The sequence below is a fragment of the Podarcis raffonei genome, chromosome 6, assembly GCF_027172205.1.
Source record: "Podarcis raffonei isolate rPodRaf1 chromosome 6, rPodRaf1.pri, whole genome shotgun sequence".
Lineage (NCBI taxonomy): Eukaryota > Metazoa > Chordata > Lepidosauria > Squamata > Lacertidae > Podarcis > Podarcis raffonei.
Genome location: NC_070607.1, coordinates 52,976,431 through 53,001,039, shown reverse-complemented (window position 1 = coordinate 53,001,039; position 24,609 = coordinate 52,976,431). Strand labels below are relative to the sequence as shown.

The following is a 24,609-nucleotide window of genomic DNA, read 5'->3' as shown; positions in this document are numbered from 1 at the left end:
CCTTCTAATGCAGGGGACCTCCATTTGACCATGGGAATCCAGAATAAGAAAAACACCTAACTGGTTGTTACTCATTTGTTGCATGTGATTTTGAGGTCTTCCCTCAAGCTAGCACTTCTCTTTCTGGGCGATTTGCATTTTCTAGGCATTCAAAGCACACTAATTTGCACTTGGAAAAATAGGCAATCCTTTCCCAAATAGTGCAGGAGTTGTGTGCAATTGTGACTGCCGTTTAGAATGTAATCTCCCATTCCAAAGGAGCACCTAATGGATCCTGCCTGTTATATGAAGGGTGATGATGACTGACACAACTCCCACACCCTGGCCTGTGTCATTTGGGGTCATTTTATTTATTGCTTTAGGGGCCGAGAGCTCCCCATTCCAGGAACATAAATCTAACCATAAAAACAACAACTGGTGTATGCAACACACCTCCCCCCCCCACCAGCAGTGCTCTGCTGTTGCATGAACTTCTTCACATTTAGTGTCCTTAAGGCTGCAATACTTCTGCCTCTTCTGAGCCAGAGCACACATTTGCCCTATTAAAATAAAAAAGAGGAGGAATTCGCAATAGTCTTTGAAAACGGACTTAAACTGCACAGGGATAGCATATACTGACTGATCAACTTGACGAGTCCTCAGTCCCTAATTTTTATCATGAATCACATAACGATAATAGCAAACTAGAGGGAAAAGAGCAGAGAAATAGTTATTGCTGCCTCCTCCCAGCGTCATCCGACTCTTTCTTTTTCTTCCCCCTAACCTCTCCGGTTTTCCCTGCTTGCTAGCACCTAACCTTGCTGTTTCTTCCCCCTCAGCTTCTGTATTCCTGATCACACAGACCTTTGCAGCTTTTAGCCTTGCTCATTCCAGCCCTGAAGGACTCAGTCCCCACATACATGAAAGACCACCTCTTTCCCTACAGACCATGTTATCTGCTAACAACAACCAACAACCCTCTTGGTTGTTCCACTGCCCTCAGAAGCTCTGGGGGTGGTGGCCTGGGAGACATCTGGCGCCTTCACTATATATGCCAGCTTTTGGCGAATACTGAAGATGCACCTCTTTACCCTGGCTTTGGGCATTAATCAATTAGAAAGGTGATTAGGGCATTTTGAACTCACTGCATCATTTATAACAGATCACAGTAAAATGATATAGTTGGAAACAGCTGCAGACAGACTTAGAATTAACTAATCTCAACCTTTTTTTAATAGGGAGAGGGATCCTTTACTGGCATTACATCATGAATTTTGTCTCTGTGAATTTAAGGGCATTTTACATCCAGTAAAGTTTTTAAAAGAAATTGTTTTGAACTATTCAGGGGAAAGTACTTCGTTCTATAGAGCTGTAGTTATTTTTTGCCTAGGATATAGCAGCTATATGGAAATATTATTTATAGCATTATTAAATACAGCTCTTTTATTTTATAATTTGGAAATGGAAACAGCTGATCCTGAAAATGCAAGGGAAAAAAGAGCAGCACCCATTAAGCAAAATGGATCTCTGAAAAGAGCGTTGACCCAAAGCAACATCAAAACCTGTACCTGAATTGTGCCTTTAACCATGCAGTCCTCGGGAGTAAATACTCAGTGGATCTTATTCCAAAATTGAATAGGTAATGGTAAGGTAAGAAAGAGGTAAAGGACCCCTGGACAGTTAAGTCCAGTCAAAGGCGACTATGGGGTTGCGGCGCTCATCTTGCTTTGAGGCCGATCGAGCCAGCATTTGTTCACAGACAGCTTTCCGGGTCATGTGGCCAGCATGACTAAACCGCTTCTGGCACAACAGAACACCGTAACGGAAACCAGAGCGCAAGGAAGCGCCGTTTACCTTTCCGCCTCAGCGGTACCTATTTATCTACTTGCATTGGCATGCTTTCGAACTGCTAGGTTGGCAGGAGCTGGGACAGAACAATGGGAGCTTACCCCGTCGCAGGGATTCAAATCCCCAACCTTCTGATCGGGAAGCCCAAGAGACTCAGTGGTTTAGACCACAGCACCACCCATGTCCTAAATGGGTAATGGTTTGAAATTTAAAAGGAGATGATCCATGAGTGACAGGGGCCTGGAGCAGACAACTTTTTAAAGCCTCTATCTAACCAGTGACTGTTACTAATGGGGCGTTCACACACAACACCCTCCCATGCAATCATCACATGCATGAAAGGCAGAGGAATGTACATGCTGGCCATGCCCCCCCCCAATCCCAGTGTAATCAGTGACTTCACATTTGGTGTTAGTGCAAAGGACCCCAGGTGCAAACAGAACTACCTGCATGAAGGAGCCCTTATATATGCATGCGTAAGGCCTCTGCTCATTAGAGCTGAATGTGCAGCTGCCATGGGTCTCGACCAGTTAGTATGGCAGTGTGGCATGACCAGTGGGTGTGATCCTGCTGCCCCTCATGTGGGATGCTAAGTGAGCACACCTTAGATCATTGTACAAGTTCCACATGTTGATTGTGCATCCTTTATCCTTAATCTATTACCCATCAATGTCACTGAGGTGACTCTTAACTAGGGGAAGGCCTCTGAGCTGGTAGATGGTGAAGATGTCCTATATAAATCTCCATTTGTGATCTCTGCCCCTGAAGAGGTCTGAGTAGCATTGCAAGGAAGGATCCTGTTCCAAGAGCTAGAAACAACATAAGCAAAAGAGACGCCCCTCCAAGCAAGCTGAATTTCAAAAGTGGAGGATAAGCAGTGTTTTATTCTGTTTTTATGTATGTTAGAAGCCGGCCAAAGTGGTTGGGGCAACCCAGTCAGATGGGGGGGGGGAATATAAATAGTAGAATTATTATTGTTGACCCATATTTTCATCGGAGAAATGTTGGAAGGTATGTGTATGATCTACTTCTTATGGAGCAGGTGGGAAGAATACTAGTACTAGTTGCTTGCCTTTCCTTCTGCCTCCACAAATAAAAGCACTTGTTGGGGAAAGAGGACCGAGTTTATAAAAGTTGGTCGTTCAGGGGAAGCGGTCTGCAATATTCCCGAGGGAGGCATCCAGGTTCCAGTCAGCTGTGGCCTTCCATAGAATTCATCGATGGGTTTTATGAGGCGATGTGTTAAGGAAGCGGGGGGGATGCATTGGCTAGATGAATTTCGGGCTGAGGGTCTGGAAAGGAGAACGGGCAGAGGTGTGCGAGGAGAGCGCAGGAGACTCTGGGACACTTGAGGGCGGAAAGAAGGACGATCACGGGCTGGGACGTAATGAGAAACACGGACAAAAAAAGCGAAGTGGCGACACCTCTTTTTCGTGCTCAAATGCAGTACTTCAAAAGCGACTCTTCCAAGCGCGACTGTTCTCCAGAATCCTTATAAAATGGGGATTCAACCGATTGCATTTGCACGTGTGCCGCAAATTCCGCATCGCTTCCTAAGCCTCTGCGTTTTATAACCCGCGTTTTTTCGCTCGTTTGAAAAAAGGCCGGGCGGCCACTGAAGCAGGAGCGCGCGCGCGAGGAGATTTTGTTTCCCCCTCCACCCCACCCCATGTCGGATCCGTTTCCTGCAGCCCGCCCCTTGGCGAAGAGAGGAAGAAAATAAGATTTGAAAAGTCTGACCGACTTCCTCTATTGCCGACTGCGGCTTGGTCGGTTTGCAATCGAGCGGTTCCGAGGGAGCGGCGTCCTTGGCGCCCCGTGACCCCTAGGAGTCGCTGCAGCGGGAGGCTCGGCGGAGGAGCCGCGATGGCCGGCTGGGGAAGCGAGAAGGCCACTCCTCCGCCCGTGACGTCAGCAGCCGAGCGCTGAGGCTGAGATTTCAGGGCAGGAGGGGCTGCTGGTCTGAGATCCGGCAACGCGCCTCCTCCAGCGGAGGGCGACTCCCAGTGCAGCCGGGCCTCCGCCCGCCCCCGACACAGGCGGGCGGGCGGGTCGCTTAGCCCCCCTGCGCTCTCCCTGCCACTCCTTGCCCGGGGCTGAAGGAGAGACGAGGCGGTCGCCACCCGCCCAACCTGTTCGCAGACAGGTTCTGCCTGCCCAGGACGACCTCCGCGCTCAGGCGTTCCTCTGGGCTGCGCCTGGGAGAGGGGGCAGGCGGGCGCCCCCACAACTTCAGCTCATCCCTTCTGGAAAAGTTGCTGTTAGTTACCCCAAAGAGACCATTCATCCCACGGCTTCCTCTCACGCAAGAGTAAAAACAAAACCAAGTTCTCCAAACCTGCAGCCTCCAAATCCTACGCATGCTAACAAGGAAAGCAAACTCGCCTTGGAGTGCTGCGCAAATGCGCATGTTGCCACATTCAAAAGTAGGCCTGGATCTCTCTCCCGTTTTTTAAAAATTACATTTTAGAGCCGAGCCTCCCTCCAAGGAACTCGGTCCTGAGTGTGTATAGTGTACCCCGCTAGCTCTCCACTCCCCACCCCGCCGTCCCGCATCCCAACATTTGTTTAAGTGTCAGTCCGAAGGGTCACACGCTGAACTTCCTAGCGAAAGCGGGATTTGAACCTGGAGCTTCACGGCTGAAGTCAAACGCTCTGTCTCAAGCCATGCATTACTCCCTCAAGGGAAGAAAGATAACTCTTTGGGGCCCCATTCAACATTTGACCACGAAGTCCACTCCGCCTTATGTACCCACCGGACATGATTCCCCCTTGCAAACAGACTCCCCCCTTTTTTTATTAGAAGAAGGTGGTTGGCCCTAATGATCCAGCCTTTTCCAGTAAACGCATCCAGTTTACTTCCAGCCTCCCTCCCGTCCTGCCTCCGGCAGAAAAACTCCCCCCCCCTGAAAGCGAAGGCGCGGGGTGGGGGGACGACCCTCTTCCTCAGGTCTCCTCCCCCAGAGATGGTCGCGGAAGGAGGAGGCTGTCCATCGGCGAGAAGGGCGGGGGCTGACGGCTCCTGCTCTCCTTCCTTCCCTCCCTCCTTCTTTCTCTCCCTTTCCAAGTTTCTGCTCCTCCCTCCTTCGCACAAACTTTCCCGTCGCTCTTGCTCGGCGCCCGGCTAGAGCTCCTTTCCGTGCGCGGCGGATTCCTCACCCAGCCAGCCAGCCAGCCGCGCCTCCCCCCTCTTCCTGCTGCCCTGTCACCTTCTCCCCCCCCCTCACCCAAACGATCCAGAGTCTCAAGCGGCTGCACCGGCGGGACCACCACCCACCCTTCCCCGGACGGAGCACGGAGTAAGTAAGCAAGCAAGCGGGCGGGCGAGCGCTCCCATCCCGGCCTTGGAAACTCTCCGGGAGAGGAAGGAGAGGATTCGTCTCTACTGCGCCCCCCTTTTCCCACACAGATGTCCCGGGCTGCGGGGGGAGTTTCCCCGCCCCCTGCCCCTTCCCATATTTATCCACCCCCAGACCCAAACCTCGACCCCCCCTTTCTCCCGCCCATGGAATTGGTCACGCTAGGAAGAGAAAAGTTGAAGGAGGGGGAGCCCATTTTCTTTCTACCCCCTTGCTCCCCCCCCGGGTTTCAGCCATGCCTTGTTGCGGTTTTCCTCTGGGAAAGAACGTTGTATCCACCACTTTATGTCTATGGAGCCTGTCTTGGGCAGCTACTCTTTCCTTGGGGGCAAGTTTCCCTTCTCTCAGCGAGCTTTGCTGGGAGCTCCAAACCCTTAAAAGAAAAACGAAAAACAACAAATCCTACACTGTCCTTTTGGGGGTACACTCAGAGATGCCTGACGTCGAGCCATGGTTCCTGCTCCGTTTCAAGTTTTGAAGTCCGTGGCCTGTAACAGAGCTGGATTAATTTCCTCCTTATATATAGTTATGCTTTGTCCGTCCCAGTTGGTTGTAATCAGAGCCTGTCCGTCTGCCAAAAGGGCTTTCGTGTGTATGATCCAGACTGTATATTGATAACTAGAATGGAGCATATATCTCTGTATAAAAATAGGTTATATAATCTTTATGGTCTCTCGGGCATCACAGTGTTGATCTTAGGGACGTTGTGAGTTTTTTAAAATCTTATAATATTCATATTATTTATTCACATCCAAGAGGAAGTCTTTTAAAGCAGGATTTGTTCTCCAGTGTGCCTGTATCTATCGCCAGCTTGAACCTAGGCCATAGGGCCACTGTGTTGACAACTCATGGATTGCACAAACACATTTCCTCAATTAATTACCTTTGTGTGTGTTATGTGCGTAATGCTGTGTTTCTCACTCGTTGGTCACGTGCGTAAAAACAAATGCTTTGGTAGATTCGTTGTATGTGTAGATTTATGTTGTACTGCAGAAAGTTACATTTGGAAGTTTATAGTACTGATGTGTGTGAGAGAGAGAAAGAGAGAAGGGGAGGGTGGGGAGAAGGACAAGCAGTTTAACTGGGGAGCGGGGAAGGGAGAGGATATGACAACTGTGTTAATACTGAAAACCCAAGATGGGATGGGCTTGACCAGTGTGTTAAATATCCACCTTATATCAGTCATAACAGGGGATCCAGTTCTGACTGATTAGTTCTGGGCAGCTGACCTACAGTGTTAATGGTTTAACAAAGAAATAGGGAAGCTGTGAGATCAGAGGGCAAAGAACTAAAAAGAGAGGTCTCTTGAGGGTTTCCTATTGTCTGTCATAATCCATGGTATTTTGGTTGTTGCACCAGGGCAGGCGGACTGTGTCAGGCCCTTTCTCCCTTCCATTTAATAGTTTTCTCAATGGCTGAAATGTTTTGGAGGCTGCCGCTTGCCTGTTCTTTGTAGAGTTCTTATGGATGTGCAGGGGAACATTAACGAGGGAAACTGGAGAGTTTCTTCTAGGTCATATACGTAGCCTCCTGTGAATAAGGCAAAGCATTATTGAGGAGCTCTTGTATATGGGACTTCTAAGAGGGAGGCACTTTGTACTCCAGGCCACTTTCTGATGGTGAGGCCTTGCAGGCAGGTTGCTGTTTGGTCATGGCTCTGCAGGGCTGGATGTATGGTTGGTCCTGCAGGCCTAGACATGCAAGAGCTTACACCGTTCAAGGGAATAGCTATCTCGAAAACAGCACCTGGGTTGCACTATATGCTACTGCATGAAATATAACCTCCCAAATAAAGGCATGCTGCTTTGGGGAGATTGTTCCACCATTGTCTTTTAAGCTGTCTAAGCTGTGAAGTTTGTGCCATGATGAAACATAAAGATAATAGGGCTTTTACTTGCTTTTAGGTATGGGGTAGGCGCTTACCTGTCCTGGGACACTGAGGCAAGGGATTGTGGGCAAGGTTTCAACTTTCCCATGGTGATTGTGAGCAAGACATACAGCCAAGTACCGTATTTTTTGCACCATAACACTCACTTTTTTCCTCCTAGAAAGTAAGGGGAAATGTCTGTGCGTGTTATGGAGCGAATGCCTGCGGGTGGCGGGGGGGATCTGCTGCAGTCGTGAGCAGAGGATCCATGGTTCCCCTTCCTTCCCTCCTCCGTGGTTACAAAGCATGGATCCACATGGATCCTCAGGATTTTTGCATTGGGCTACTCCAAACTCACTGTCAGATCATATGTCTGTGGCCACAGCATGAACCACAAAAATCATATATCCACTATTTCGTTTAGAATATTTTTTTTCTTGTTTTCCTCCTCTAAAAACTACGTGCGTGTTATGGTCTGGTGCGTGTTATAGAGCGAAAAATACGGTATAATTGCATGTACCCCAATTTCCTCATAAATCAGTGCAAATTTCCTATGGGTGTACTCAAACAGTATACACACTTATCTGGGAGTAAGCCCCACTGAAAACAACAGGAATTTCTTCTGAATAAATGTATTTAGGATGATGCTGTAATATATTGATTTGAGTGAGTGCTTAATAATTGCAATCACAGTTCCAGCGGATATCCTCCAAATGTTTATTAGTAAACTCGGAGTGATATATTTCATTTCCAGAAAGCCATTAGGCTGCTGTGTTGTTCTAGAAATATTATGGTTTATTATTATGTATTTGTATTATGGAAGCAGAAAAGAGCTATTCTGAGTTTTTACAGGATATCACCCACCCCAAACCTCCCAAGAACAAGTTTGAAGTTCCCTCCCTTTTGTTTCAAAGTAATTACATTTAGCACCAACAACTGCTGTGTTCTGCCTTTGTAGCCCTGCTCTTCAACCTTAGAAGTGTCTGTATATTAACATGCAAGGCAAGATGGTGATTATTGGGTCATTTATAGCTTCTCCATACTTTCTTATTTATATAAGGCTGTAGGTCTAGTCATAAAAGGTCAGTTGGAGACTTCATAATGATATGCATGTCTGTGGGTCTCTGTGTCTCCAGAAATGCTCTCTTTATGGAGGGTTAACACTGGTGTTGAAACTACGTATGTGTCGTGGGGATCTGAAATCCACTGACTTCCCACATTAGCAAGTTCCAAATCCAATTTTGAACCTGAAGAAGTGACTGTAAATCTTACTAAACTTAAGCCCAAACTTCCTACCTTTTGGTAAGAAAACAAACTTTTCAAGCTGTGAAATTCTTGGATGTGAAACCATAATTTCACTACACCATTTTAATTTTGCAGACATATTGGCTTTCATATTATAAGATCTATAGCTTCGGTTAGAAAGTTTTTACATTACTTTACTCAACACATGATTAAAAGTATTGCTTAAACTTGGAAGTTAAAACACGTTAAAATGCTGCTGTAGACAAGTTGCTGTATATTTTGATAGGCAATAGTTGGTATTTGGTAGTTTACATGCCCGCTGCACCATTTAAAACTTATTTCCACTTTATTAATATTCCAGTTACAGAAAGGGAGTCAAATAGCTGCTAGCTTTAATATTTTCAAAGGCAGAATACTTATTGTCTCTCTCCTGCAGAAGAGCAACAAGCTGTAAACCAAAGTACAAATCTTAGTTACAGCTTGCGGTTTGTCTACAGTGAGACGAACCATGAGTCCCCGTTCAGACAATGTGCTAAGCCAAATAATGACTTGGTTTACACAGGGCATCAGCATCAGAGGAGGAGCAAAGTGACTGGTTTCTTTGGCAGCCTACATGCTCATGCTAAACCTACTTTCAGGCAGATGTAGAGTTTTGGTCTTAAGCATCCACAACCATTTTAAACTGCCAGGGACCGTGTGATTTTTGCCTAGAAGTCTGACTTCAAACTGAGCTAGAAGTAATGGCAATTGTCACAATCTGATACATTTTGTGAAACAAGTTTGACAGCTCTTGGTCTAGTTTCCTTGTGAGACCTGTGCTTGTCTTATAGAAACCACCAGTCCTATTGACAGCAACTGACCATCCCTAATTGCACTTTCAGTAGAGAGCAGAGACTGGATGTGCCAAGGATCTGGAGTCTTCTCCCCTACTTTTGCTGTGTTTGCGAATATAGACATGTCAGATGAGAGCTTTCCCCCTTGCTGTTATTTGGCTTGCTTCATATGAGCAAACTCTTGAGTGGGATGCATTATGAATTGATCCTACTTGGATGTGATTCATAGAGTGCTGGTTACAAGGTCCTTTCACAGTCTCATTGTAATATCACAGGTCAGAAAAGGCCATGTGCAGATTTGTTCTTCAATGTCTATAATATGAAATACTTGGTGTTCCTTTGTGGCAGGGGTTTGCGGACCTGTGACCCTGCAGGTGTGTGTGTGTTTGTTTGTTTTTAAAAATATTTATAGATCACTGTTTCATAAAAAAAATCAATGTGGTTTACAATAAAAAATATTTAAGACCAGAAAGTATTTTCTTTAATCATACCACGAGCCTGAGATTTGGGGCCATTATGGCTCCCCTTGCCCGCAGCATATACTTACCAAATGCATATTCCATATTTCAGGTGCATCCTTCATATAATCTAATTCCATGTGTATCTGTGTTACCTTGGACCAGAAAAAATGCTGAGTTCACTGAACCTTAATCAGGGATGGTGAACAGTGATAGGCCTAGATATCGGAGGCAGGTATAGGGCTACCAATGGACTAGGAAAAAAACCTAGTATTTATCTGCTATATAGGCAAAGTGTAAGGGTAGGCTTCAATAAAAATTAAACAAGAGATTGCCCTCATATTCTGCTTGCGGACTTCCCACAGACATCTGATTTCACACTATGAAACCAGGATGCTAGTCTAGATGGGCTTTTGGTCTGATCCAGCAGAGTTCTTCTTACGTCAGATTGATTTGCAGACATTAACAGGTGACACTTTTCATAGCATGGAGATAAGCACATTGCTTGCTCATGTCTACAAGCCATATTACACAAGAGCCAGGACCAGTGAAAAGGTGTGCAACCTATTCTTGTAATTGACTGGCATGTATGATGTGTATTATGCAAAAAATAATAATAATAATTGTAATACATTTTTAATTGAATGATTCCAATAAAATAATGTGTTTTGAAAAGTGGCTAACCTTAGGCAAGTAAGGCCATTTAATCTCCAGTCCGAATAGTTAACTTTTCTCTAGAAACACCATTATTGGATGCAGGTGAGTACATTTGGAAGAATTCGGTTTATGATTGAGAATGCACCAAGGATGGGGAACTTTTTTGAGCCAGCTTTGACTAGTGAGTGGGACAGTTCATATATCAACCTCTTGATTGGCCCATAGCCTGGACATTCTTCATGCCTGGTCTACACTGACTGGTAGCAGCTCTCCAGGATTTCAAACAGGGGGTCTGCCAGCCTTACTTGGAGATGCCAGGGATTGAATTTGGGACCTGCTACATACAACACGGGACGCGGGTGGCGCTGTGGGTTAAACCACAGAGCCTAGGACTTGCTGATCAGAAGGTCGGCGGTTCCAATCCCTGCGACGGGGTGAGCTCCCGTTGCTCGGTCCCAGCACCTGCCAACCTAGCAGTTCGAAAGCACGTCAAAGTGCAAGTAGATAAATAGGTACCACTCCGGCGGGAAGGTAAACGGCATTTCCGTGCGCTGCTCTGGTTCGCCAGAAGTGGCTTAGTCATGCTGGCCACATGACCCAGAAGCTGCAGACCGGCTCCCTCGGCCAATAAAGCGAGATGAGCACCGCAACCCCAGAGTCAGTCACGACTGGACCTAATGGTCAGGGGTCTCTTTACCTTTACATACAACACAGATACTCTGTCACTGAGCTGTGGCCTGTGGTGCTGGGTGCACTCTAGTTTTCTAACTCTGTTGAGTGGGGACAAAGACATTTGACTCTTTTTCCTGTCAAAATGATTGAAAGCACTCACACATGTCCTCTACCTTCTGCAGTAATGGACCATGGTATAACTGTCAGGATTTTGGAGGGGCGTTAGAAGAACCCTTCTGCATCAGCCCAAAGGCCTTTCTAGTCCAGCATTTTGTTCCCACTGTGGCCAACCAGATGCCTATGGGAAACCTGCAAGCAGTTCCTGCATGCACTCAAGATGGTCAGCCTTATAATTTAACACTCACCTTGTTACCCATGGCAAGCCATTGTTGCCCTTAAGTTAAAAAAAGAAAACGCTCCCAAGGCAGCTGAGAACCGCAACAATAAACAATATTAAGAGCAAAATAACCCCTGCCATGCTTAATTTGGCATGTGCACCAGAGGTTCCCTATGTCTGCAGTATGATGCACAATCTTATACAGCCTTGTGCTATCAAATGAGGGGCACTGTAGGATGAGAGAAATTAGATATACATGATGAAATATCTAACAGTTTGAGCTTTGGGCATTTACTCAGAAGTACGTCCTGTGAAATGCGATGGGTAAGTCTAATGATATTGCCTCCTAATGGTGCAACACTGGGCAACAGAATAAATGTCATGAGTAAATGTTGTGCAGGGATGTAGTATAAAGGAAAATAAATTACTGTTGTTGCTATCTGGAGATCCCAGCCTCTTCAACCAAAATGTATAGGTTTGTTTATTTGTTCATTGTTTGTTTGTTACTACTACTACTTCTACTTTATTATTTCTACCCAGCCCATTTGGCTGGGTTTCCCCATCCACTCTGGGTGGCTTACAGCATATATAAAAACATAATAAAACATCAAATGTTAAAAACTTCCCGATACAGTGCTGCCTTCAGATGTCTTCTAAAATTTGTGTAGTTCTTTATCTCCTTGGCATCTGAAAGGAGGGCATTACACAGGGAGGGTGCTACTGCTGAGAAGGTCCTCTGCCTTATGACATTTGTATGCTATCCAGTAAGACAAAGTTCTGCACAACATCAAATGATTAAGTAAAAAACCACTTTAATACAAAGGAAAACACGAAACCATTAAAGGGCGGAAACTACATAAATACAACAGAACAGAACTCATCACCCCCATCCTCCGATTAGAAATGGGTTAAAAAATTAGATCCAGATTACCAAAGTTACTTAAAAGGTCCGGGTGAACATAAAGGCCTACAACTGGTGGTGAAAAGACCACAAATCTGGTGCTAAAAAGCTTCCCTGTGAAGATTCTGTAATTAGAGATAGATAAAACTTTTATTATTTATACCTCACCCATCTGGTTGGGTTCCCTCAGCCCCTCTGGGCTGGAAAAAGGCCCCCTCTCTGGTGATTGCAGGTCTCACTTCATTTGCCGTTGGCGCCTGGAGTAAAGTTTTGGTGGATGCGTATGGGAGGTGATGGTCTTACAGTTAGCCTGGTCCCAAGGTGTTGGGGGCTTTGAAGGTAAAAGCCAGCACTTTAAATTGGACTCAGAAGCTGACAAGGGGCCAGTTTAGCTGACAAGGCACAGGTGTATTACAGTCAAGGCAGTCCAGTCCCTGTTAATGTTCTGGACGAACTGCATTTTTAAAGACAGCACTGTGTTGCAATAACTTATGAACAGGGTTACAGGAGTATGGGTAATTTTGGCCAAGTGATCTCCCTCCAGGTACGGTCACAGTTGGATATAAACTGAAACTGCCGAGATCACTGGAGCCTCTAATGGCAATGTTGGATTAATAAGTACCTACAGACTATGAGCCTGATCCTTTGGGAAGAGTGCAACTCCATCTAGAGCAAGCTGAACACCATTCACCTGGGTGGATGAAACACCAGCCAACAATACCTCCATCTTGTCTGGATCAAGTTGACCTTCATCCAGTCCATTACCATGCTTAAAGACTAGTTCTGGACAACCAGAGCCCCACCTATCTGATGAGAACTATAGATAAAGCTGGGTATCAGCAGTGTATGGGTGACGCTTCAGACAAGATCTCCTGATGACCACTCCCAGTAGTTTTGCGTAGATGTTAAACATTATGGGAGGACAAGTTGAACTCTGTGGAACCCCGGCACTCTCCAGTGAAAATAATTAAGGCAAAATATTGGAAGTGAATTTTTGACTCCTCTCTTTTTTTTTTAAAGCACTGAATTAAGACTAGGATTTTCATGAACACCTGGCAGTAATCTAAATCCACCCCCATACAAGTCATTGGTGAAGTTTTGCTAGGTGATGTCAGTGCTAAGTTATTTAGATTTTCCTCCTTTGGATGACATGAACAGGATGCTCTACTGGGTTCTGTTTTTAATCCAGATCTCCAGAATACATATCTGCTTACTGCCACATTGGGCCACAAACACTGCTTGTATGTGACACAGGTCATTATAACTTTAGGTCTCTGCTGAAACATGCTAGAACATGATTAAAACACTTACAAATGTTATATAACAACAACAATAGAAAAACTCCAATAACAACAAAGGCTGAAACACTTAGTTGATTTATGGGTTAATCAGTTAACATAATTTAATTGATTCAGAAGGTGTCTTAAATTACTTGGGCAGCAGCTTTAGATATACCGTAGATATAGCAAATGTTTTCAGGAGGTATGCCCCATATGACACATGTTGCAACATGTGTACGTAATCTAAAAACAGGGCTATTGTGTTCTTATGCAAAGGTAAGCAGGTTAAATCCGTCGATAAAGATTCCTCTTGTTGTGTGATATTGCTTGTAAGATATTAATGGCAGGCGGGAACATACTAGGCAGTGTTTATGTTTGCCTGTGCATAGATCAGTCTTCCCCATCCTGGTATCTTCCAGATGTTTTGGCATACAACTCCCATCAACCCTTACCATTAACCTTGGTAAGGGAAGTTGCAGCCCAAAACAACCAAGGGTGTTTGGAGGGCACCAAGATGGGCAAGTCGGTCCTAGACAATGGACTAGTTTGGATATAACACAAACCATAATTTAGTGTTGTGAGAACAAGCCTTCCCCAGGGCTCATGCACCTCCCTCCAGTGTGGCCCCAAAGAGGAGTTTGGAAGCTTTCATTTCTGTTTTAGATTAACTGCAGCTTCCTAAATTGTCTAAACCTGCAAAAACAGTGGTTAACTTAACAATGGTGAGTTGAAACAAGCCCACTTCAAACCATAACTTATGTAGCTGGCTTCTTTTTACTACTCATAGTTAACTCTCACAGCAGTTTAGGGTTCAGGCAAGACATTAAACTGCTGTTAATGTGAAATTGAAAAGAAGAGGGAGTGTGAGATCTTGAGGCAATGCTTCTTTTTGTGTCTGAATGTAACCATTGATGTTAACCATTTTGCCACCTGTAGTAGAGTGGTGGAAGGAATATTTTGTTTTAAACTTGCTTATATGGATTTTACCATATGGTATTATGCATTTTGCTTTAAACTTGCATATATGGATTTTACCATATGGTGTTATACTTTTTTTATTGTAAATCACTTTGATATTAATCACTGCAACGCTTTAAATGAGGTGAATGTCATGTAGCACAACTATCATCTTTGTCTGTATCATCCAACACTAAGAGACTAGCCATGCAATTTTAAAAATGATGATATTGCAATCCATTCCTTGTTGTCAATCGGATTAAACTTTCTGAGGTTGAAAATATTTCCGCAAACTCAAGGGACCCAGTTGCTATTTCCATAAATTTACCCCCTCCAAGAAAAAAACAAGTTTTGATACCATCCCTCACATGTTTCTAGTGGTGTATTCAAACATCCGCCTGGTAGCCATAGGTGACAAAGTACTGCATACATGCACGTGAGCATGGATGGATGAAGATGGATGGAGCGCGTCATCCCCCTGTGACCAGCACAGAAACTTAAGAGGAGTACTCATGGAGCACCCACATAGAAGTGGGCTCCTGTTGCAGGAGGGACAGAGCCCTTAATGGCTTAATCCCTCCTCAGCAAGCCTCCAGCCTCTATTTAATTTGGAGAAAGGCTCCATAGCTCAAGTCTGAGGTTCATTCTCCGGCATCTACAGGAATGTCTGGGGAAGACTTCTGCCCGAAGCCCTGATGATCTGCTGCTAGTCACTATGCACAACACTGAGCTAGATGGATCAGTGGGTCTGATTTGGTGTAAGGCAGCTTCCTGGTTTGCTTCCTAATTCTGACCGCTGGTGTTGAGAGGTATTTCAATAAAGCCATAAGGCGGCTGCAAAGCATTAATGTTTTTTTTTTAAATAAAAAATGGGTATTGTCAGCATGTGTCATCACTTCATTTTTCAGCCTCCTTCCCCCAAATCTTTTATTGCATAGAGGGAATATAAGGGGAATATGATACTGGTACATGGGAAATATTAATGCCTACCTTTTCCATGTGGAGAACTCTGTACTTGCATTCCACCTTCAAGCTTATGGAAACTTTTGTTACTCCCAGGATTACTTTTCTTCAAAGCTAGTAATAAGTTTTATTCACATTCTTACAACTATTGGGTGAGGCACGATGTCGCGGTGTAACTGCTCTTTGCATTAAGTTTTATTGACTGTAGAATAGTAAATTCATAATTTCTATCAATTTGATAGATTTTACAAAAGTATTTCTGGGTGCCTTACAGTTGTGGTGTATCTGTTTGGGTGGGGAGGGGGGTGAGGCACCTCAAGCTTGTGCCATCCATTTGAATGAACTGATCCTCATATGAAATGAGGATAAATGGTGTGTGTGTTTCTGCTTGATGCAGAGCGACTGGGCTGCATATGCTTTGGAAATGCACCTTCTGATTGGTTGTTTTTTTATCCTCAGCACTTGACACAGTACCTTCTAAATGAGTTACTTGCTCTTTTGTTTCTGGCATAGGATTTGTGGACTTTCTGGCATAGGACAGCTGCAGTGACATCCCCAAGGACTTCTGAGGCTTGCTGCCTCATTGCAGAGGAAACTACCTAGGAGGAGCAGGGATAGAGGTGTTAAAACAGGCTTGGTTCTCATTAGAATTCTCATATTTAGGACTGGACAATCTGCAGTGGAAATAGAGGAGGAGCACATCCTAGTTTAGCCTCTTCCATCCCATCGCTAAACAAACTCAAAAACAGTCTCCTTCTGCCCAGCCCAAAACAGCTCCACTGGCCTCTGCCTGAGGAGCGAGGTGCCTACGAGCAGCTTCCCATTGCACCTGTGAGCTCCCCATTGGCAGTAAGTAGCCCACAGAAAATCCTAAATTGGGGCATTCTAGGGGTAGGGAGGGGTTGACTCAGGATCCACTGTTGTCACTTGACAGTATTGGGATTTACCTGAGTGTGATTGCTACAGAGTCTATAAAGCAGGCCTTGCCTGCCCTCTCCCCACCTTCTGCCACAGCTGCCATGAGCACTGGGGCCGTGGATTCGGCAGTGGAGACGCTGTTCTGCCCTGCCCTGCTGCTGTCTGGCTCAGTTTGGATTGCTCTGCCATGTAGCATCTCTTAATATCTTCAAAGATTTCCAGTCACCCATCAATTAACAGTGTTCTTTATGCATGTTATAACAGAAGCATAGGAACTATGCTTCTGATATAACACGACAGGAAATGGCCAGCCCCTAAAATGTGCATGTAAGAATGAATGTGTGTGTAGAGTATATTTGTGTGTGCATATGAGCATACAGTGATACCTTGGTTCTTGAACATAATCTGTTCCGGAAGTCCGTTTGACTCCTGGGACTGTTCAAAAACCAAGGCGTAGCTTCCAATTGGCTGCAGGAGCTTCCTGCACTCACTCAGAAGCCGCGTTGGAAGTTTGGCTTCTGAAAAACGTTAGCAAACCGGAACACCTACTTCCGGGTTTGCGGTGTTTGGGATCTGATTTGTTTGGCTACTAAGCCATTTGAGATCCCAGGTACGACTGTAAATAGTGGGTGCTCGGTATGTGAAGTGGTGAGTGGGGTTTGTGTGAACCTGCCCATTACCAGCTCTGATCCTGTCCACATTTCCCATAACCACTTTTATTTTGGACCTGTCCACCTTTGGCATGCAGCTCTTGGAAGGCTGGCCACGAGGGAATGTGACTCTTTGTTTGACATTGGTTCCACACTCCTGCCATAAGCTATAGAAAGTGACACTAGAGTAACATATCTCCTCTGGCATCCAGATTTGATTTGGAATCTCTCCATTTTACACTGCAAGAGTGGAAAAGCACAATGTGTCTGCATGCAAGTGAATGAAGCAGTGTGTGCATTCAGCTGAGTGCTGACTTTAAGTTGGGAGAAGGCTGAGGAGGTGGTAGAGGTGGCAATGTAATTAAATTTACTGTTACTGCTTCCGAGGTATATTTTGTACAGGACAGTGTCTGCTGTGCTGTTTGAACATGAATGTGTGCCAATTTAGACACATTTAGATATCAAATGAAGTTTAATGTGTATCTTATGCAGGTGTTCTGCTGTTTGTATGCATCGTGGTAACTTGCATGTACCGTGCAATAATTATTTTGGAAATCTGGATGATCGTCATCCATTTGATCTTTCTTTGTGAAATTAGCAGCTATTAATCCCATCCCTTAGTGCAGGATCATAGTGCAGGATAGTTGTAAGTCTCCCAGCAATCTTCAGCTTGGGGATATTACCAGTGGTCTATATTGCAGGATTGTCATAAGCCACTAGGTTTGTTCTCTCCTCCAACCGGTCTGCAATATTGATGCTTGGAACTACATCACGGAAGTGCCATTCATCAATTGGCCTCAAATACATGGGTGACGGGGCTGCACTTCATTGCAAGGTTGCTGTAAGCCACTTCTCACAGTCTTGGGGAAAGACACCCCTCCCATGACTAAGGCTTCATTCTCTACAATACAGAGGTATCAACGCTAGATAGTTTCTGTGTTCCTTCTTGATGGAGGACACATTGTTAAGGTCTTCAACAAGAATTGAATTTGAATTTGAAGATCTGAGTTTGAAAGAAGCTTTAGCTTCTGGTTTTTGGAGGTGGTGTGAGTGCAATGCTGCCAAATCGCTGCAAAAATGCAATTCTGAATTTCACTGTGGTCTCAAGTGAGTCCCTGTTGTTTTTACTACTCTAGTGAGAAGTAGCCATGGTGTCAAAATTAAGCAGCGAAAGCTGGCTTTCTGACCACACCTCTTAGTGGGGAACTTGTGCCCTTTCACATATTGTTGGACTCCAACTTGCAGCATGGAAATGGAGGGAGTTGTAGTCCAATAACACCCGGGCACCCTTCCCCCAATAGTTGTGGTATTGTTTGTTGCTTTAATCAATTCTCCATCAAGATAGGCTCATGGGTTAATGTCTGCCTACTTATTTAATTTTTCAGTCTTTCAGTCATCCAGTGCAGAGAGTAATGGTTCATAAAATCAGTTCAATATATAAGCAGGTTTGACAATCTGCTGCATCTTTTGATCCATTGGCTTCAGCTGGTTCCCATGTCTATGTAGTTAAGAATTTGTCTCTGTGCTGTAAATGTGCCTATGTGTCTAATAGGTGCCATATCAGAGGAGCCAATTTATGGACTACTGTAACACGAACAATTTTAAGTTTTTAGTAAGGAGTCCTGGTTTGATTACTGTGTATACATTCTAGAATTACCCCTGAAGTTTCAGAGCATCTTTACCTATTGTGTTTTTTAAAACAGTGATATATTACTCAGAGATTTTATTTTAATGGCACGCGTATATTTTTGTGTCAGGCTTCACATGCCATGATAAACTCTAGTTGCCTCACAGTTACATTTGTAGGAATATTGTGATATATGTAGGAATCCTCATTAAACAGATGGAAATTATTTCTGGCTAACATCCAGGTCTGTCTTTGGTAGCGAGTCCAAGTGTTGTGGTAGTGGATTAATGAAAAGTCACAATTCAGTTTTATATATTCCTTGTCTGAGTTCTACTGAACCCTTGGGCAATTTATTTGTAATTTTGCCATTTCCCTCCCTGGTCGCTTAGCTCTAATAAGCTGCTTTTTCATAAACTGGTTGTTCTTCAGATACATTCCCTAAACTGTTTTACTGCAGCTGCTTCTCAATAGCTTGGCACAGGGTTAACATTTTTATTGATCACATTGTAGATATTGAGGATCTCTGTCCAACCTAGAGTTTTCAGTCTGGGCTATGTGTGTTTGAGTATGTTTTCAGGAGTCAAACACATATATCATACTTTTCTCAGTTACAAACCATAAAAATGTCCTCTAAGTAGTCAGTTACCTGCAGTAAATAACTTTTGTTGCCTTACAGTAGTTATTTGATGAGTATACGATTGGCTGTATGGATGTAGAAAAACACGTATGCACGGCCAGCTGGCTTCAGTGATCTTTGATAGTGTGTTTTAGGTTTCTGATGGTCTGACCCACTCTTCACCTGAGTCTTTCTGTGCTTAAAACCTGGGCTTTTTTCAGCAGGAACTCACTGGAACTCAGTTCCAGCACCTTGCAGGTGGGGCGCCATTGCCATTATAAGAGAACAAGGGAAGCGTTCATTGTGAGTTCCTGCACCTCTTTTTCTAGAAAAATTGTTGTTGTTTAGTCGTTTAGTCGTGTCCGACTCTTCGTGACCCCATGGACCAGAGCATTCCACTGCCTCCCGCAGTTTGGTCAAACTCATGCTGGTAGCTTCGAGAACACTATCCAACCATCCCGTCCTCTGTCGTCCCCTTCTCCTTGTGCCCTCCATCTTTCCCAACATCAGTGTCTTTTCCAGGGAGTCTTCTCTTCTCATGAGAAAAATAGCACTGCTTAAAACCATTCTTTGTTCAATGTCTGTATTTTGTTGCATCTCATATTTCTTTATTTGGCTACAAAGTAGTTTTGTAAGCAGTGGATGGTTTTTGTTTTTGTTCTGGTATACAAAAGTTTTGCATATGATCAGTTTATTTTGCTGAATATGGGCAGTTGTCAGGAAAAACTCTGATTGAATACATACAGTTTCAGGGCCAAAATAGTTCAGTCTTGGTGCAGAGCTGCTCATGGGCATAGCCAGGATTTAGTTGTGGGGGCAGGCGGGGGGGGGGGCAGAACTGAGTTATGTGCAACGAAATTGGTCTGTTAGTTGTACAGTCAAACCTTGGATCCCAAACATCTCTGTTTTGGAACGTTTTGGCTCCTGAACGTCAAAAACCTGGAAGTGAATGCTCCGGTTTTCGAACATTTTTCGGAAGCCAAATGGACTTCCGGAATGGATTACATTCGACAACCGAGATTTCACTGTATTTTTATTTTTTTACTTGATGGAGGGGGGGTAGCTGCCCCCCTGCCCCCACTGGCTACGCCCATGGAGCAGCTTCTGTTATGTGAGTGTCATGAATTTTTTAACATTTTAAAGAGCAAGCACAAATACAGAAACCTAGTCAATTCAATTCTTAACTCTTAAGGAAAAAGTGCACCCATTTCTCTTCCTCTTCTTTCCCCCTTAGCGGAGAGTTAATGTTGCTATTATTTGGTAGTTCTTGGAGATGAGACCACATATAATTGTAGAGTGTGAAGGGACCCTAAGAGTCATCTAGTGCATGGGTAAGCAAACTAAGGCCCAGGGGCTGGATCCGGCCCAATCGCCTTCTCAATCCGGCCCGCGGATGGTCCAGGAATCAGCGTGTTTTTACATGAGTAGAATGTGTCCTTTTATTTAAAATGCATCTCTGGGTTATTTGTGGGGCATAGGAATTCGTTCATATATTTTTTTTCAAAATGTAGTCCGGCCCCCCACAAGGTCTGAGGGACAGTGGACCGGCCCCCTGCTGAAAAAGTTTACTGACCCCTGATCTAGTCCAACCCCCTTCAGCGCTGTAACATTCAGGTGGCTTATATGGAGATCAAATCTTGGCGTTATCAGCACTATTCTCTAGCCCAGGCACCCCCAAACACAGCCCTCCAGATATTTTGGGACCACAATTCCCATCATCCCTGACCACTGGTCCTGTTAGCTAGGGATGATGGGAGTTGTAGTCCCAAAACATCTAGAGGACTGAGTTTGGGGGTGCCTGCTCTAGCCAACTGAGCTAACTGCCATCATAGGCATTAAGGCAAGGACCTGGGGCCTGTGCTGTATTCTAGGGGTAGGGAATCTCCATATGTCAGACTCTCAGCTCTCCTTCAGCTCCAGCCAGATTGGCCAATGATCAGGGATGATGGAAGTTGTAGTCCAGCTACATCAGGAAGGCCACTGGTTCCCGACTCCTGCTCTGTTGTATTTTGTTTTGTTACACAGAAGCACGAATGGATCTGAACAGGAGCAAGAGTTTGGAGCTCATAGGGAATAGATCGGTGAAAATGTGCACCAATGTGTGGCAACTGTGAGAAATGTGAATTCCCCGTTGGGGTTCATTAGGGAAGGGATTACAAATGGACCACGCTTGGAATACTGTGTACAGTTCTCGTCACCTTTCAGAATAGGACAACTAAAACGAACAAGGGGCTAGAGCCACTTGAAAAGTTATGACATTGTAGAGGAGTGGGGGAAAATTTCCGCGAATTTTTGAAAACAGTTGTGTACAGTTGAAAACGCTGGCAAACAGCATAGTATATATTGAAGTGATGTCAGATAGGAAAATAGAATTAGATGGATATATCAAAATATGCAGGAATGGTAGATAAGTTAAATCAACGCTGGAAGGGGCGGGAGGGAAGTGAATGAATGTACGGTGCTCAATTTGAAATGTAAAATGTGAAAAGTTAATCAAAATTTAAAACTGCAAAAGAGAAAAGTTACAACATTGTGATATTTGGGTATTCAGGGAAAAAGGAGAGTAAGAGGGGGTGGGACATGAGAGGGGTGTACAAGATTGTGCGTGGATAAAGCGCATAGGGATAAGTTCTCCCTCTCACATAATCCTAGGACCCAGGGGCCAGACAATAAAACTGAATGTTGGAAGATTCAGGACAGACATGTGGCGGTACCACAAAGTATGGTAGTTAAAGCTTGAAATTCTCTCCCAAAAGATATAGTGGTGGCACTAGAGTTCTGTTTTGTGTTTTTTTGGTCAAAGTTGTTGAGCTTTTCGGCAGGCTTTTTTTTTTTTTTAAAGAGCTCTACTTGCCATACGTATGGGTTTTCACGGACATTTTGCTGATTCAGCAAAAATCTGTCCGGACGCCTTTTTTGGCCCGAATCCCAGATTTTGATTTTGATTTTTGATTTTTTGAAAACCCGGACTTATGGCAGCCCTAGGTGGCACAAACTTGGGTGGCTTTAAAAGAGGATCAGACTAATTCATGGAGAACAAGGCTATACAAAATGGTTTCTAGCCATGAAGGCTGTGTTCTGCCTCCACTGGAAGTCATAAGTGGGGCATGTGCTGTCACATTCGGGTCCTTCTTGTGGGCTTCCTATAGACATCTGGTTGACCATTGTGAGAAAAGGATGCCTTTGGTCTGACCTGGCAGAACTGCTCTTATACTAACACGACGCAATTAGCATGAATAGATCCTCTGAATCCTCTGACCAGCACATTTTTATCTTGTGTGGGGATCCTGTTTTGAACTGGGTGTTTTGTTCTAGTTGATCTTACTAGAGGGGGTTAAGAGAAGCTGAAATAAACCAATTTTATTTTTCAAGGCTGTTTCTTACCTTGTGTTTCTCTGCTTCAGTACTAAGGCACACTGAGTCCAGTGAGGCTTTCTCACATGCATGGAAATGAGACTGCAGTCTTAATCTGTATGATGTAATCCAGATACTGTTTGTTAGTTCTCTGTACTTCAGTTTGTTTCGTAAATCCGCAGCAGCACTCTTATTTGGGAAGTGCTGTGAATTCTATAAGTTTGTGAAGAGCTTTGAGATATGTTATTGTTGCTTGATGACTGTCTCCTCCCATCTCCTCCTAAATTAGATCCAGCTGTTCATAATAGTCACTAACTTCCAGAGAAGATGCTCAGAGTTCACAGGCAGAGAATGACTTCCAGTTAGTGGAGGATGGGCGGTATTTTGCGTGCCAGCTCATCTAACCACTTCTCCCCACCTCCCAGAAGCAGGAAAGGCATAAGAGTCAAATAAACTAGAAATCTCAAAAGGGGCAAACTCCTTCACAGAACCACTGTGGGTGGCAGAATCAGACCCAAAAGTAATTTAGTGCTGTGTTACCACACATACAAAGACCAAAAGGCTTGGGGTGATCTCAAATCAGGGAAGCATCCAAAGGAGAAAGTGTTGTCATAATGGGTGACTTAATGAGTAAATGTGTGTTCCAGTCATAGGAAAAAAGTAAAATTACCCTAATTGATTGTACAGTACTCCAGAATTGCTGATAAAGGAACCGATCAGAGGAGAGACAACCTTGGTCTTAATTCTAAGTGGTGCTCAGAGTAAATGTTGCTGTCATGGGATAAGACACCAGGTTCTCTGGATCAGTTAAAAATTTTTTTTAAAAAAAGTTTTTATTGTTAAAATAATTCAGCATTAATACACACATATTACGAATATACAAGCATACAAACATACATTTCATACAACCCTTTAAAAATATTCAAACATACCTACATTCAGTCCCACAAATCATTCCTTTTCCCATCACCATCCACCACCCCTCACCCCACCTTTGTGTTAGATTTCCAATCTACTCAATTACAATTTCTTTCCACTTCTAGAGAGCCAGTGTGGTGTAGTGGTTAAGAGCAGTAGACTCGTAATCTGGTGAACTGGGTTCGCATCTCCGCTCCTCCACATGCAGCTGCTGGGTGACCTTGGGCTAGTCACGCTTCTCTGAAGTCTCTCAGCCCCACTCACCTCACAGAGTGTTTGTTGTGGGGGAGGAAGGGAAAGGAGAATGTTAGCCGCTTTGAGACTCCTTTGGGTAGTGATAAAGCGGGATATCAAATCCAAACTACTACTACTACTACTACTACTACTACTACTACTACTACTCCTCCTCCTCCTCCTCCTCCTCTTCTTCTTCTTCTTCTTCTTCTTCTTCTTCTTCTTCTTCTTCTTCTTCTTCTTCTATTGCTTTCTTTCACACACCTTTAACCTTATTTCTTGCTTCTTTTTCTATTACACATTGTAACAATGGATCAGTTGCTGTTAAAGAACAAGAAAAAAGTAGGAATAAATGGACACTTTTTACCACGAAAGGTTATAAGTTCCCCAAGGAACTGTTTTAGGACCGATGCTTGTTAACTTGTTCATAAACTACCTAAAGTTACAGTAGGGGTGAGTAAAGAGAGTCTGTACCCATCTTTGAAGTCTATTCCAATCTCCTTAGGCCATTAGAGTTCTCAATTATTCAGCCTCAGTTACTTCACCCATACCTGACCCCCCCCCCCACTATTGCCAGATTCTAGGTATCACTGGAGAGATTGGGGCAACTGGCATCCACTCGATGGCATCTAACTCCATGTTTCCTCACAGCCTCACCCAGTGGCTTCTTGCAGATTTTGGACAGGCTATTATATTGGTAATCTCAGGACCATCTGAAAAGGATAAGCTATGAATGTCTAAAGAATGTTCCAATTGCTGCCCCCTTTTAGAAGCATAAGCTTAGCATTGCATAAATATACAGATAGCTATTTAAGTCAGTCTGTTTAGTGTCTGAACTGAGTTTGTATTGCGAAAGAGTATGTGACTTTTTAATGAATTTCCTTCCCGTGTCCAGGAGACACATCAAGCTTCGTGTGCATTACCATTTAGTTGCGC

The 24,609-nt window shown here is 44.2% G+C and overlaps 1 protein-coding gene across 9 annotated transcripts in view; it reads left to right on the top strand.

The window, feature by feature from the left end:
- Positions 1-4,758: 4,758 nt before the first annotated feature.
- Positions 4,759-24,609, top strand: part of TEAD3 (TEA domain transcription factor 3) — an 88,839-nt gene continuing 68,988 nt past the window's right edge. For 2 of the 9 annotated variants that reach the window (XM_053392914.1, XM_053392913.1), the window contains exon 1: positions 4,761-5,126. The gene's annotated coding sequence lies outside the window, so the exon portion shown is untranslated. Of the gene's footprint in view, positions 5,131-24,609 lie in introns of all 9 variants that reach the window. The other 7 variants (XM_053392915.1, XM_053392917.1, XM_053392918.1 and 4 more) reach the window with 5 other exon arrangements.